At 44.1% G+C, this 15478-nt stretch overlaps 2 non-coding genes across 2 annotated transcripts; one reads left to right on the forward strand and one right to left on the reverse strand.

Moving 5' to 3' along the window:
• Nucleotides 1-1545: 1545 nt before the first annotated feature.
• On the forward strand, nucleotides 1546-1619 carry Trnat-ugu. Its single transcript has one exon. It is a non-coding gene; the product is annotated as a tRNA-Thr (tRNA).
• Nucleotides 1620-4156: 2537 nt separating this feature from the next.
• Nucleotides 4157-4231, reverse strand: Trnat-ugu. The gene has a single exon. It is a non-coding gene; the product is annotated as a tRNA-Thr (tRNA).
• Between the last annotated feature and the right edge of the window lie 11247 nt (nucleotides 4232-15478).

Genomic DNA, 15478 nt, shown 5'->3' on the forward strand with positions numbered 1-15478 from the left:
GTTATGTTCACGGATGAGTCCAGGTATAGTCTGAACAGTGATTCTCAGACTGTTCACCATCATCAGGAACCAGATACCAACCCCTTAATATCCTTGAAAGAGACCTGTATGGAGGTTGTGGTTTGATGGAGTGTGGTGGGATTATGATAGGTGCACGTACACCCCTGCATATCTTTGACAGAGGAACTGTTACAGGTCAGGTGTATCGGGACGTCATTTTGCACCAGTATGTCCGCCTTTTCAGGGGTGCAGTGGGTCCCACCTTCCTCCTGGTGCATGATAACGAGCGGCCCCACCGAGCTGCCATCGTGGAGGAGTATCTTGAAACAGAAAATATCAGGCGAATGGAGTGGCCTGCCTGTTCTCCAGACCTAAACCCCGTCGAGCACGTCTGGGATGCTCTCGGTCGACGTATCGCTGCACGTCTGCCAACCCCTAGGACATTTCAGGAGCTACGACAGGCACTGGTGCAAGAATGGGAGGCTGTACCCCAGCAGCTGCTCGACCACCTGATCCAGAGCATGACAGCTCGTGCGGCCTGTGTACGTGTGCATGGCGATCATATCCCATACTGATGTAGGGGTACATGCGCAGGAGTCCGCAGCTCGTGGTCGTGCGGTAGCGTTCTCGCTTCCCACACCCGGGTTCCCGGGTTCGATTCCCGGCGGGGTCGGGGATTTTCTTTGCTTCGTGATGACTGGGTGTTGTGTGCTGTCCTTAGGTTAGTTAGGTTTACGTAGTTCTAAGTTCTAGGGGACTGATGACCATAGATGTTGAGTCCCATAGTGCTTAGAGCCATTTGAGCCATGCGCAGGAAACAGTGGCGTTTTGTTGCACGTGTGTTTCGGGACGGTTTTCTCAACTTGTCACCAATACCGTGGACTTACAGATCTGTGTCGTGTGTGTTCCCTATGTGCCTATGCTATTAGCGCCAGTTTTGTGTAGTGCCACGTTGTGTGGCACCACATTCTGCAATTATCCTTAATTTATGAGCATGAGTGTAGTCATTTGTAACGACTTATGCAGTAATGTTTATGATTGTTTCATTTTGATTTCTCGGGGCTCGTTAATACACTTAGGGACTCACCGCGCTACCTTGGTCCGCAGGTGGCCCGTGTTCAGGGTGGTGTGCGGGAACAGCGGCGCGCTGCTGGCCACTTGGGAGGCGAAGGGCGGCCTTTACGCCCTGGAGAGGTCGCAGCCCTGGTTTGATGTGGTGGAACGCAAGCCGCCTGCCTCCAGGTTCAAGATCAGCGCCTTCCACTGCCCGCCATTCTTCATATTCAACGAGAGGTATTGCTGCTGCTCTGTTTCATTACTGTGCTCCGGGGTCAGATGCTATTCTGTTACACACTGAGATGACAAACGTATGGGGTAGCGATATGCACTTATAACGATGGCGGTAGTATTGGGTACGCAAGATACAAAAGAACAGTGGATTGGCGGAGCTATTATTTGCACTCAGGTGATTCATGTGAAAGGGAATGTGAGTCTCACGGGAAGCGTGCAAGGGATAAGTCCCTGCAGTCGCGCTATTCGTCTGTGTCCTCGGTGGCTCAGATGGTTAGAGCGTCTGCCATGTAAGCAGGAGATCCCGGGTTCGAGTCCCGGTCGGGGCACACATTTTCAGCTGTCCACATCGAGGTATATCAACAACTCCTGTCGGCAGCTGAGGTTGTCAGTTAGTCATCGTTTATTCATGTGAAAGGTTTTCGACGTGATCATAGCCGCAAGACGGGAATTAACAAATTCTGAACGCGGAATGGTAGTTGGAGCTAGACGTATGGGATATTCAATTTCGGAAATCGTTAGGGAATTGTTTTCCGAGAACGACAGTGTCGCTTTGCAGGGAGTACATAAACTGACGCAACCAATAGAGTTTTGCAGGGGATCTATTATGTATGTTGAGGTCAGCACCAATGATGCAGTTGGAGAAGGTAGTATGATCTATGTGGGTGAGGAAGTCATAGGCGTTAGGGTGATCAGGTCAGATGTGTATGGTGGCACAGTTAACGGTTAGGATTTTGAGAAAGAGGGTAATGATAACGTGCTCAGTGGGAGTTTTGTATAAGGGTTGTGGCTGAGCAGGGATGTACTTATGGTGGCCAGTTCCAACTCTGACACTGGCTAGGGGAAGGGGGTTGTCTGTGCGGTGGAGGATATATTGAGAGGTTCAGACGATGTGGTTGGAGGAATGTTCCATTAAGGATAAAAGTATAGCCATTGCATTGGGATAGGGTAAGCACTAAAAGATGTTTATAGGTGGGTAGGGAGCTGATGGTGTGGCACAGGGCCGGCCGCGGTGGTCTCGCGGTTCTAGGCGCGCAGTCCGGAACTGTGCGACTGCTACGGTCGCAGGTTCGAATCCTGCCTCGGGCATGGATGTTTGTGATGTCCTTAGGTTAGTTAGGTTTAAGTAGTTCTAAGTTCTAGGGGACTAATGACCACAGCAGTTGAGTCCCATAGTGCTCAGAGCCATTTGAGCCATTTGTGGCACAGGATTTTGTAGTGATGCCGCGGAATTACAAGAGATAACATTGGTTTCAATGGGTGAGTTCTGAGAAGGTTCAGACAACTGTGTCGAGGTGGGTGAAGATGAAGTGGACCTTATTGTGGAAGTATGTAGCTTGGGTATTGAGGTGGAATATGGAGCATGCGGCATTGTTGGATAGTGTGTGTTCATTGCAATGGATGGATGTTTTGGAGGACAACTGTAATGGATCTGATAATATCTTCAGCAATGGGAGTTGGATAGAGAAAGTTGTTGGGGTGAGTGGTGATATCAATGGAATGGATTGGGACAGTGAGTTAAGGTTTGGTAGGTTGCGGATTACCTTTGAATTTCACAGAATAGGTGGATTGGGAGTCGTTGCAGGTGTTGCAGGTAGTAGGAGATGCTAGGTCAGGGTACTGTTTAAAAACAGGAGAGGCTTTGCAGTGTGAACAGGTACGTGGGTTTTTACAGTCTGCGGTAAGGTGATCATTGTAGCGAAGACACTTTTGTAATAGTAGGACTGAGCGTGGCATTTGGAAGGCTCGACTTTGTGGCGGTGGTGGTATATCAGGACTCCCTTTCTGAGGAGATGGTCTATGGTTCAAATGGTTCAATTGGCTCTGAGCACTACGGGACTTAACATCTGAGGTCATCAGTCCCCTAGAACTTATAACTACTTAACCCTAACTAACCTAAGGACATCACACACATCCAAGCGCGAGGCAGGATTCGAACCTGCGACCGTAGCAGTCTCACGGTTCCGGACTGAAGCGCCTAGAACCGCTCGACCACCGCAGAGGTCGAGGTGGATTCAGTAAAGACACGGATGAGGCGAGTGGGGCGACAATCATTGCTGGTGCAAAGCTCTTTTTGAACTTCTAAATTCGTGTTGTTCAGATTGGAATCCACGTCCTCATCCATGATCTGAAGGTCAGCTTTAGTGATCACTGCAATGAAGATGGGAGGATAGCGGGGAGGTTAGGGTTGTCTAGAATGTGGTACTATGGTATGGGATGTTAAGGAGGCTTTGGGATCAAAGGTAACACAAGGAATTTAGGAGAGAATGTCACTGCACATGTTGGGGTTCGGGAACTTAAATAATGCAGAGTCTTTTCTAGCGATGATTTGTTGGATGTGTAGGCTTGGTAGGTACTTTTTTATTTAGAGGGTGAGGGGTTTGGGTTTAAGGAATTTCAGATCTGGGTTGGAGATGATGAAGGTGTGGATTGTAGGGGAAGATGTTAGAGGAGGAGTAGTTATGTACGTATGCTAGTGTTGTTGGGATCAATATGTGATTTTTTTGGTGTGGGAGTGGCACTGATGTCGTTGGTTTGACATTTCGTTGGTTTTTACGACTATTGGAGAGAAGGTTGTGGCATGGTTATCGCGGAATTACCTGAAAGTTGTGGAGGTTCTTCAGCACGGCATGCATTGGCTGGTGTGATCAGACTTTTAGTTGGTGTGGTTAGACTTCATGAGGTGATGCTCGTGATATCATCTGTGGCGACTATTGCTCGGTGGGCTGTTATGCCTGTGGCAGTGAATGTGGTGGCTGATGAGTTGTGGCTGAAAGATAAAATATAGAGTGAATTGATAATTAAATGGACACCCTAGCTGCAAAGTGGCGTTGATGTACTGCATTGGGGACATGTTGAAAGTGTGTGCCCCGACCGGGACTCGAACCCGGGAGCTCCTGCTTACATGGCAGACGCTCTATCCATCTGAGCCACCGAGGGCACAGAGAACAGTGCGCCTGCAGGGACTTATCGCTTGCACGCTCCCCGTGAGCCCTACATTCCCAACATGTCCACACCACTACATTCGTAGTGCGCCTAACAGATGTTTGCGCATCATTGGTGCAGCTAGGATGTCCATTTAATTATCATTTCATTTCTGGCGAAGCTGCATGTCATCTACGGTAACTGCTCTTTCGGGAACAGATACTACCGCCATATATAGTAAAAATATAGAGTAGCTGAGGACAGAGAGGAGTTGCATGAGTTACTTCTGTGGTGAGAGAGAATACTGTAGGTAAGGGAGAAAAGGTGTAGGGGGCTGGGTTAGAGGACATGCTCCACATAGTGAAGGTGAGAACGGGAGGAGAGGTACAGATGGCAGTTGTTGTGGGATGACCCATGACAGAGGACAGTGTCGGACAGCATTGAGCAGCCACTGAAGCGACGCTGGGATGACGGTGACGTGCTGTGGTGAAGTTGTGAATGGTGAGAATGTTCCTGATGCGACAGGGACGGAAGCAACAATGTCAGCCGTGATGCGGTGACGGCGATAAACAGATGGCTGATAGAGGCGAAGTCTGGCAGTGAAGATGCGGGCTGACAATGGCCAGTGGCGAGGGTGAGGTCTGGACGCGAAAATGACGATAAAATTTTCCTCCAAGTATTAAAATTTCACGTATGTCCCCCCTTAATGTCCACTAACAGGTTGTTCCAGCTTGAGAGCTCAGCTGCGAGCAGCAGGGTACCCGCAAGCAGTAGTGAGTAAAAAGTTTGCTCTCTTATGCGCAGTGTCACAGTTGGACTGGGCTGGGCAAGCAGTTTACATGCAGGACTGCGTACAAACACTGGCTAGGGAGGAGACCATGTACAAGTCAATACAGGGTGACTGATTACAGTTAACAAAAGACGTTGATATAAGACAAATGTATGAACATTCATGGTGTTGTAATGACTGTCGTTGAGTGGTGTGCTGTTTTGCAAATCTATTAGTTACAGTTGCATTTATGAAGGAACAGTATCTGGTACAACTGAAAGTGGTGTGCTAAACAGTTTTAACTCATTTTGTAGGCATCACATGTCCCCAAACATCGTCTCAAAACTTCAACGAAGTTGTACGGTAATTTGTTGATAATCACCGAAACTTATTTCTTCACTCAAGTGAAGGGATAAAAAACACTCGAAAAAGTTATTTCCATTACCAAGTTACACTCCAAATAGACAAGTTTGCCCACAACTGCATTAATTGTATTGGACGTATCAACAATTAATAGAGCCTGTCCTTGAAGTGACTTATTTAAGCTGTTTAAATGTCTTGTAATGTCAGTTAAGAACGGCAGGCCCACTACCCGTGTCTCATCTCTGAGTGATGGTTGCCTCTCTCCTTTCACTTCCATAAACAACACAATTTTTTCGCGAATTGCGAAAAATACACTGAGAACCTTGCTTCTACTAAGCCACCGTTTCGTGCAGTGATAAAGAATATCACCGTAGGCTACTGGCAGGTCGTGCAAAAAGCCTTGGAATTGGGGGTGGCTGACACCGTGGCGTCACACACTTCACCACGACCTCCACGATGTCGACTCGTTTCACACTTTCAGCGCAAGGGGCTTTCTGCTACATAAAACAGTGTATGCTCGATATTTCTTTCCGAAATTCCGTCTTGATTTTTTTTCCTTCAGACGAGTCACGAAAACTTGCTGGCTCCCAACCATTTGCAACCCACCGTCTGTGCCACAGGACACAGCCTGTCCCTTGGCAAGCACATGTTTTATACTGACTTACACACAACCTCAAATATGTCGTGACCTGTAGTTGTGTACTCCAACGGTTTCACGTCTAGCACCTCTTTGAAAACCTGTACTTCCGGATTAACACCCCTCACAAATATTACGAGCTGAGCAACGTCTGTGACATCTGTGGTTTCGTCAGGGGCTAAGGAAAAGGCTAGAAAAGTCTGGCGCTCCGTCTTCAGTTGATTTTCCAAATTCGTGCCCATATAGCTGGGCCTACGAGATACCGTTTGCTTGGAGAGGCAAACTCCTTGAAATTTCGTAATGTCTGCTAGCGCTAAGCACCAGACGACGGCGAGCAGGCATGGTTTCATCAAGGGACCCATTGAGAACGGTGTTCCAGTTGTTGCAATGATGTGTGCAACTTTGTATCTTGCTCGAAGCGGCGCATCAGTTGAATCTTCGTCGACGTCGACTTGCGTAAAACGTACGTAATAAACGAATTCAATACATATACAGAGTGCGTAGAAGAAGTGTGTATTCATTTGTTATACTCATTTCTTTACGAGGGTGGTTTGAAAAAGTTCTCGGAACGGAACAGAAAAAAAGTACTAACATCACTGAAACTTCTTTATTTTTCAATATAGTCTTTTTGTAGATTGGTCCAACGATGTTCCAATGCCTTGATCCCATCTAGAAAATGAGTTTCCTCCAGGCCTGCAAAATAGATGTCAACTCCGACTATCAATTCTTCGTTTGAAGTGGATCTTCGTCCACCAAGAAAAATTTTGTCTCTTTTGGGAACAGATGGAAGTCTGACGGAGCCGTATCAGGTGAATAAGGCGGATGTGGCAACAGTTGATACCTTAGTTCGTGTAATTTTGCCATGGCGACGGCAGATGTGTGCGGGCGTGCGTCAAGAGTCGCGGCACCCATCTTGCAGATAATTTTTTCATTTCTAATTCTTCAGTTAAAATGTGATATATCCTTTCAGATGACATCTGGCAAGCGTGAGAAATTTCACGCACTTTCCATCGGCAATCCTCCATGACCATTTTGTGCACTTTTGCAATGATTCCTGGAGTAGTGACACATCTTGGCCGACCACTGCGCGGATCATCATCTAAGCTCTTCCGACCGAATTTAAATTCATTTTCCCACTTCGCAACAGTTGAATATGAAGTAGCAGAGTCCCCCAGTGTATTCTGGAAATCAGCAGGAATGTCCTCTGCTTTCATACCTTTCTTTGCGAAGTACTAAGTACTTAATCACTGTTCGAATCTCGATTGCTTCCATCTTCGCAAATCACTACGCGGGAATAACAGAGCCACCTCACCGCCACAGCTCTCTTCCAAGAGCACTGACGTGGCACGTGTTTACAGGCAACAGTCCAATGAATATCACGTGAACAACTCGTTGCGCTAGCGCTGACCTCTCGTGGTGATTCCGAGAACTTTTCAAACCACTTCCGCATGTTGCGTCAGATTTATCTGTTGCTAAACTGTGACCTTCAGTGTGACAACGACACACAAGACACTGAGGCATCCCATCTTTCTCAACAGACAAGAACAGTTCTTCCCAACTTGGCGAAAATGGGAACGGGCCGCTTCTAGGACTCACTGTTGTCGTTATGTCCACTACCGAGGCCCACGAGAAAGACAGGCCGCGGCGCGTAAATCACGAAGGTAGGGCTGAACTCACATGCTCGCTCAGTTCAGCAGACAAAATGCGTTCCTAAACCTATTAACTCGCAGCTGGGTGTGTACATAGTAACGAGAATTGCATCTTCTACTGCAATCTGCTGTTATGAAGTCTTACAGATTAACAGTACCACAACAAAATTTAATTTAGGATCAATACTCGATATAAATGGTACAACGGCTCTTTTATAGCATGTAGTATCTTCTGCTTAACAGTCATCACTACATACAAGAAATGGTGCCTTATGCAACTGATAATCATTCTGGCATGATTTTAATTTTATTGTACCCCAGTGCAACTGTAACAAATTATAAGTAGGCTTATGGACTTCCGATCATTGTAGGACTAATAACAGTAAGACTCTCACGAGTTAACAGGTGTAGGAACGTAACTTGTCTGCTGAGTTGAGCGAGCGAGCGAGCGCAGCACACTTTCGTGACATACGCGCCGCGACCTGTCTTTCTCGTAGGCCTCGGTCCACTACGAAGCACAAGAGGTAACTATGTGAGACCGGTATTACACTATCATAATCCTTTGACAAAGATTTGATGAAAGATATGATCAAATATTCGTCAAATTTGTTTGACAAAGATATTTGATGCAGCACTAAAAAGGGGTATTCCATTGTCATCATATTGTTCGTCAAAGTTCAAGAAGGCTGACAACAACAACTTGTTATTATGCGCAGTAGTTGCATGTTCCATAATTGCGCTGTGTGCGCATTTGGAAGAGGCGAGTGGGGGAAGGGGGGAGGGGGAAAGAATCGAATCTGGGTGAAACAGTGGGTTTTACCACGAGACGATAAAAACATTCAACGAAATTTGTTACGTGACATTCTAGTGGAGGACGTCAGGTTGTAGCCTACATAAATTACTTAACCCTTTTAATACCGGGTATTTTTTGTTACACTGAGTATCATTGGGGTCTTTAGTGACCCCAACGGAATTTATTTTTTATTAAGGATAGTTTTAATAATGGTAGAATAAAATCACATTCCTTATGTTTTCCACAATCTAAAACATGATGTCAGTGTCATTACATTAAATTAAAATGCATATTTTTTAACTTATTTATTTCCATGAAATTTACAAACGATTCTCATGAAACTACAAACATTTTTGATTAAATTCCAAATTGACATTTATGACGCATTACACTTACAGCAATAAATTGCAGAGTGGGTTTTAACACAGAACATCCACATTTTGAACACTGATCGGTGAATTTTCTATCCTCAGACCTTTTACAAAACGGACACCTTCCTCTTTTTTTTTTGTCTGTACTGTTGATGTAAGTACTGGGGAAATAATTTTGTCTGGCTTTCTTCTGACGAGCTGCTTTCCTAATTCTATGAGAAATGCCCGTCTCTTGTAGTTGGTCCTATCTGCCCAGTCTGGTGTAAGATGTAGCCATATGATAAATGCATTCAGTGCACTGATATCAATCATGCTGTAAAATAATACCATTGGCCACCATCTGCTCATCCTCTTTGTAGTCTACGTTCTACTCCTGATTTTGTTTTGTTATAATCCAGAATCATTACTGGCTTGCATTCTTCATGATCTTCCACTTCCTTCCTTGAATACATTGTACTGAGCAAAGTTACAACTTTTCCCTTTTTCGGACAACATGAAACAATTGAAACATGCTCTTCGAATCCAAAAATAGATGAATATTTGACTCGACCTTTGGTCTGAGTGAAAGCTTGTGGTAGTCCTCTTTTATTTTTTCTAATTGTTCCTGAGAGTGTGAGATTGATTTTCAGAAGTTCTCTCGACAAACTAAGGTTAGTGAAAAAATTGTCAGTTGTTACATTTCTGCCACTGTTTCCTAAGCCTTTCACCATATCTAAAGCAACTCTCTTGCCGTGAACAACTACATGAGATTCATTTTCTTTTCGACCAGTGTAAACTTGGAGATTGAGAACGTAAGACGTTGCACTGTCACATATAGCCCATACTTTCAACCCATATTTTCCTGATTTTGAAGGAATATATTGCCGAAATGGACATCTACCACGAAATGCCAAAAGTTGTTCATCAATTGTTACGTTGCTGTGAGTAACATATGCGTCTTGAAATGTGTGTAGCCACATTTCAAACATTTCTCTAATGGGAGCCAGCTTGTCAGGGGCACGGTTGTGACGTCTCACATCTGCGTCATCAAATCGGATGCACCTTGAAATTTGCGTAAAGCGATTTCTAGCCATTGCTTCACTAAAAATTGGTCTACCATCCTCTTTGTTCCACAGATGTGTAAGTGCTTCATTATGGGCCTTGTAAGCACCTACTAGGATCAAGACACCGATGAAGCACTTCAGTTCAATGGCATCTACTGGTTTCCATTTACTACCGTAAACAAGACTACCCTCTTTGTTAGTCCACATCAACACTGTTTCTCCTAAGAAACATCTGAAAAGCTGATTCTATGGAGTCTACATTTTTCACTGTGAATTTTGTTGGACCTGGCTTTACTCGCATTATGTTCCATCTCTCTTCTCTTCCACAAGCTTTTCTCAACTCGTGTTTGTGCCACAATTCTTCTCTGTTTTTAGACCTACACAAAATAAAAAAAAAAGTGCAAAGGGTATATCTTGGCTCTAGACCCTAAGGCACATTTACAAAAATACATTGTGTACTTATATATAAAAGTCAGAAATATGTGTTACTTCCTGTTCAGGCTTGACATCTGCACTGTCCAAATCTTCTTCTGAACTTCCGTCTCATTGAGGAATATTCTCTTCTAAAACATCAGTTTCTCCATCGGTGCATGAGGCATCAGAAACTATATCGCTGCTATCACTATTTGATTCTCCAGATAGAGGATTATCCTGCAGTAATATTTCAAGCACTTCGTCTTCGGAAAGGTAACCAGACATTTTCCACTAAATGCAACACACACAATAGTAGTCTCCATTTGTATGGAACAAGTAACTGTCGGCTTATAAAGTATTGGCAACAATCAAACGTTACAACAACATTTACAAGAATAAAACAAAGGAAATTAAGCAACAGTTACAGATTCGATGCAGCATTATTGGGTAATAATACCGCAAGAGAGAAATGGGGTCGCATTTAACCCCAATGGTATTCAGTGGTTCTCTCTTGATTTTCTGCAAAACTAAATATTTTCAAAAAGTTATATTAATATATTACGAACCCATCACTTAATTCAGGAAAAGTCCGAATTTTTCATAATTTTTAGGAATAGCAAATAAGGTATATTTTACCGAAAATTACGGCCTGGGGTCACTATAGACTCTACGGTATTAGGAGGGTTAAGAATGGATGACCCTACATTTCAGTATTTGCTCAGTAAAATGTCTCGTCATCTCGCAAAGCGCAATACTTACTGAAATGGAAATGTCGTGTGGTTAGGGCCTCCCGCCGCTTAGACCGGTCGCGTCGTGCCAGTCTATTGAGTTGGCGCCACTTCGACGACTTGTGCGTCGATGGGGATGAGACGATGATGATGAAGACAACACAACACCCAGTCTCTGAGCGGAGAAAATCTCTGACCTATCCGGGAATCGAAACTGGGCCCCGGGAATCGAACCTGGGCCCCTTGGCATAACAGTCCATCGCCCATCCCCCCCTCCCACTTTTTTTTTTTGCATTTTTGTTCGTTGTTGATCGTTGAGTTTGGTCGTTGCAGGCGTCACGTGACATTCATTAAAGTTCGTTTGTTGATCCTTCTACTCAGTTTTTTTTATTACAGAGGCCAGACAGCTCTCTGACCGAACACACTGAGCTACTGTACCGGCAACAATTGATGATGATGATGTTGGGTTTGTGGGTCGCTCAGCTGCGCGGTTATCAGCGCCCGTACAAATTCCCAACCTTTGCTCAGCCCAATCTCGCCACTTTCATGAATGAAGATCAAATGATGAGGACAACACAAACACCCAGTCATCTCGAGGCAGGTGAAAATCCCTGACCCGCCGGGAACTGAGCCCAGGACCCCGTGCTCCGGAAGCGAGAATGCAGCCGCGAGACCACGAGACCACTCAGCTATCGGGGCAGACACGATACTTACATAAGAACTGCTATATCTGCAGAAGATAGGGTTTGAGTAACACTCCGATTTCTTGCTACAGGAGAGAGTTACTCTAGCTGACAGTACAGCACTCGAATACCACAGTGCACATTAACTAAAATAATACGTGAAATGTGTGAAGCAATTTATAAAGCAGTGAAGGACCAATACCTGAAACTAAATAAATGTTCAATACACTCTATGTGCATTAAGAACTATTTTTATTGTACATCAAAGTAATAATTACATTTTGTGTCCCATAACTACAAAATTAATAGAAGTGTATGAAGCTGGTGAGGCGCTTTACAACGTGAGGCATCCTGAACAAAAATAGATTAAGGAGACTGGAGAGCTCTTAAGTGAAATAAGTATGTCGATCGTACTTTTGCTTTCTCGTGACAGTAGCTTGAGCGGAGGCCATTAATTTTCTCTTTTATGACATCAATAGTGCACCAGGGCAGTACCTCACTGCTAATAATCTCTGCAATTTTTTGTAGCTCTCCAGTCTTCTTAAGAGGAGTTAGAACGGAAATTTTTTTCACATTTTCGGATTTTTATCTCATTATAAAATTTGCAATTTTCCGTATAAAATTATATATAAACTCACATGGGAAGTATTTTTTTTTTTTAAATATAATCTACACCAGTTGAAAATGTCAAAATTTTTACGTGTATTACTTCAATATCTAACAAAATCGCTATTTTTTTTATATAGATGGCTGTGGATTGCTGTGTTATAAAGGTTAAATCGAGTCATGTCCAGAAGAGGATGGGCACCAGGTTGAGAAAGTTGAAACAATGTTTGAGAGACAAGAAACTTTCTGATGGTGAAACCATAAGAGGCAGGCTGACAGACAAAATTATTGATGAACTACAGCAGTATTATGGGATGGCCATTAGAAATAATACTGAGAATATGATGAAAATGAGGCAGGCAGTGTGGGTTACCTTCTTCCACAGACTGTCAACTGATGAAAAACTGATACAACACCTTTGCCCTCCTGGACCTGATTCACTGTGCCATTACTGCAATGCCCAGTACTCAAACAGTTCATACAGCCATAAACATTCCGTTCCAGCAGCAGTCATGGATATCATAAAACCTGTTTACAGAGACCTGGCAAATCCTGAATTACTGAAGAAGTGTCTGCATGGTCAGACTCAAAATCCCAGTGAGTCGTTCAGTAATCTTATATGGACTCGCTTACCAAAAAATTGTTTTTGTTGGAATGAAGACACTTAAGTGGGAGGGGGGGGGGGTCACATGATGCTGTTATTGCTTTTAATGATGGCAACATTGGTAGGGTGAAAGTGCTACAGCATATGGAAATTAGCCCTGGAGCAAACTGCATCAGATGATGTGAATGGGTGGACAAGGTTCGCATTGATAAAGCATAATATGCACCACAGTTAGCCACTAAGGAGTTCAGAAAAAAGGAAAGATGAAAAAACGTGGAAAAAGATCAAGAGGGTGATATACAGTATGGTGCAGGGTGCTTCAGAGCGACTAAAAATAAAAAAAATAAGCATATATTAAGTGAGTTACAGTCTTTTGAAACTTTAGAAGCCATTCCTGAAAATTTACATTTTCTGTTGCATTTTTCCCTAAATCTCAGAAACCACTTCGAGTAGAGTATTCAAATTTTTGGGGAGTAATAATATACATATCCACAGTCTACTGAACTAAAAGAAGAACATAATGTTATGTATAATTAAAATTATTTAGGATAATGTACAAAAAAATACACAAAAATTTAACTGTGTAATTAAGAAATTGTACTTCCCAAAGCATTGGCTGAAATGCAATTATTGTAGTTTAGTAGACTCAGAACATACAGTTTAATGTTCTGTAAAAGTTTCATGCCAATGGCTACAGTGGTTCCTGAAATAAGGGAAGCCAAGCCACTAAATAACATTGTCGGGATACAGCTGTCCAACTCCCCCTTAATCTATTTTTGTACTCAGGGTGCCTCTCGTTGTAAAGCGCCTAATCAGCTTCATACATTTCAATAATATTTTGTAGTTGACGGCACATATGAACTGAACTTCGCAGCCATATTTACAAACACACTACTGGTGACAGAACGCTGCAGCGGTGCTAGGGGCTCCAAGTCGTAACATTTCACATTGCAGTGAACAGAAGACAAGGGACTTTTATTGTCATATCTACAGCAAGGCCCTAGATTTGATCATATTTGTTTCGTCAAAAAAATATGATTGATTTGACAAAGTTCCCTATTACACCATCAAATTTCTTTGATAAAAATATTTGACATATCAACTTTGAGTCTTTTTTTTGTAGCACTCCAGTCTTCTTAATCTATTTTTGAACTCAGGGTGCCTCACGTTGTAGAGAGCCTCATCAGCTTCATACATTGCTATTAATTGTTTAGTTGACAGCACACACGAATTAAACTTCGCAGCCATGTTTATAAATACACTACTGATGACAGAACGCTGCAGCGATGCTAGCGCTCCAAGTGGTAATATTTCACATTGCAGTGAACAGAAGGCAAATGACTTTTATGATCAAATCTACAGCGAGGCCCCAGATTTGATCATATTTATTTGACGACAGGCGAGATTTGACAAAGTTCCCTACTACACCATCAAATTTCCTTGCCAAAAATATTTGACATATCAACTTTGAGTCTTCGACAAAGAAATACGATAGTGTGTAACACCGACCTGACATGGACGTAACTCAGCAGTGCGCATGCGGGGTGAAACGGTCCCTTGCGGGCGGCCACCCTCCTAGCGCCTGCTTGCCAGACGAGCCCGTTGCCGCCCGCGGGCGCCCGTGCCCCGTGTGGCTGACTTGGAACAGCCTTGTTATTGAAACTACACTACTGGCCATTAAAATTGCTACACCAAGAAGAAATGCAGTTGATAAACGGGTACTCAGTGGACAAATACATTATACTAGAACTGAGATGTCATTACATTTTCACGCAATTTTGGTGCATAGATCCTGAGAAATCAGTACCCAGAACAACCACCTCTGGCCATAATAACGGCCTTGATACGCCTGGGCATTGAGTCAAACAGAGCTTGGATGGTGTGTACAGGTACAGCTGCCCATGCAGCTTCAACGCGACACCACATTTCACCAAGACTAGTGACTGGCGTATTGTGACGAGCCAGTTGCTCGGCCACCATTGACCAGACGTTTTCAAATGGTGGGAGATCTGGAGGATGTGCTGGCCAGGGCAGCAGTCGAACATTTTCTGTATCCAGAAAGGACCGTACAGGACCTGCAACATGCGGTCGTGTATTATCCTGCTGAAGCATAGGGTTTCGCAGGGATCGAATGTAGGGTAGAGCCACGGGTCGTAACACATCTGAAATGTAACGTCCACTGATCAAAGTGCCGTCAATGCGAACAAGAGGGGACCGAGACGTGTAACCAATGGCACCCCATACCATCACGCCGGGTGATACGCCAGTACGGCGATGACGAATACACGCTTCCAATGTGCGTTCACTGCGATGTCGCGAAACACGGATGCGACCCTCATGATGCTGTAAACAGAACCTGGATTCATACGAAAAAATGACGTTTTGCCATTGGTGCACCCAGGTTCGTCGTTGAGTAAACCATCGCAGGCGCTCCTGTCTGTGATGCAGCGTCAAGGGTAACCGCAGCCACGGTCTCCGAGCTGATAGTCTATGCTGCTGCAAACGTCGTCGAACTGTTCGTGCAGATGGTTGTTGTCTTGCAAACGTCCCTATCTTCTGACTCAGGGATCGAGACGTGATTGCACGATCCGTTACAGCCATGC

The sequence above is a fragment of the Schistocerca piceifrons genome, chromosome 2 (assembly GCF_021461385.2).
Source record: "Schistocerca piceifrons isolate TAMUIC-IGC-003096 chromosome 2, iqSchPice1.1, whole genome shotgun sequence".
Lineage (NCBI taxonomy): Eukaryota > Metazoa > Arthropoda > Insecta > Orthoptera > Acrididae > Schistocerca > Schistocerca piceifrons.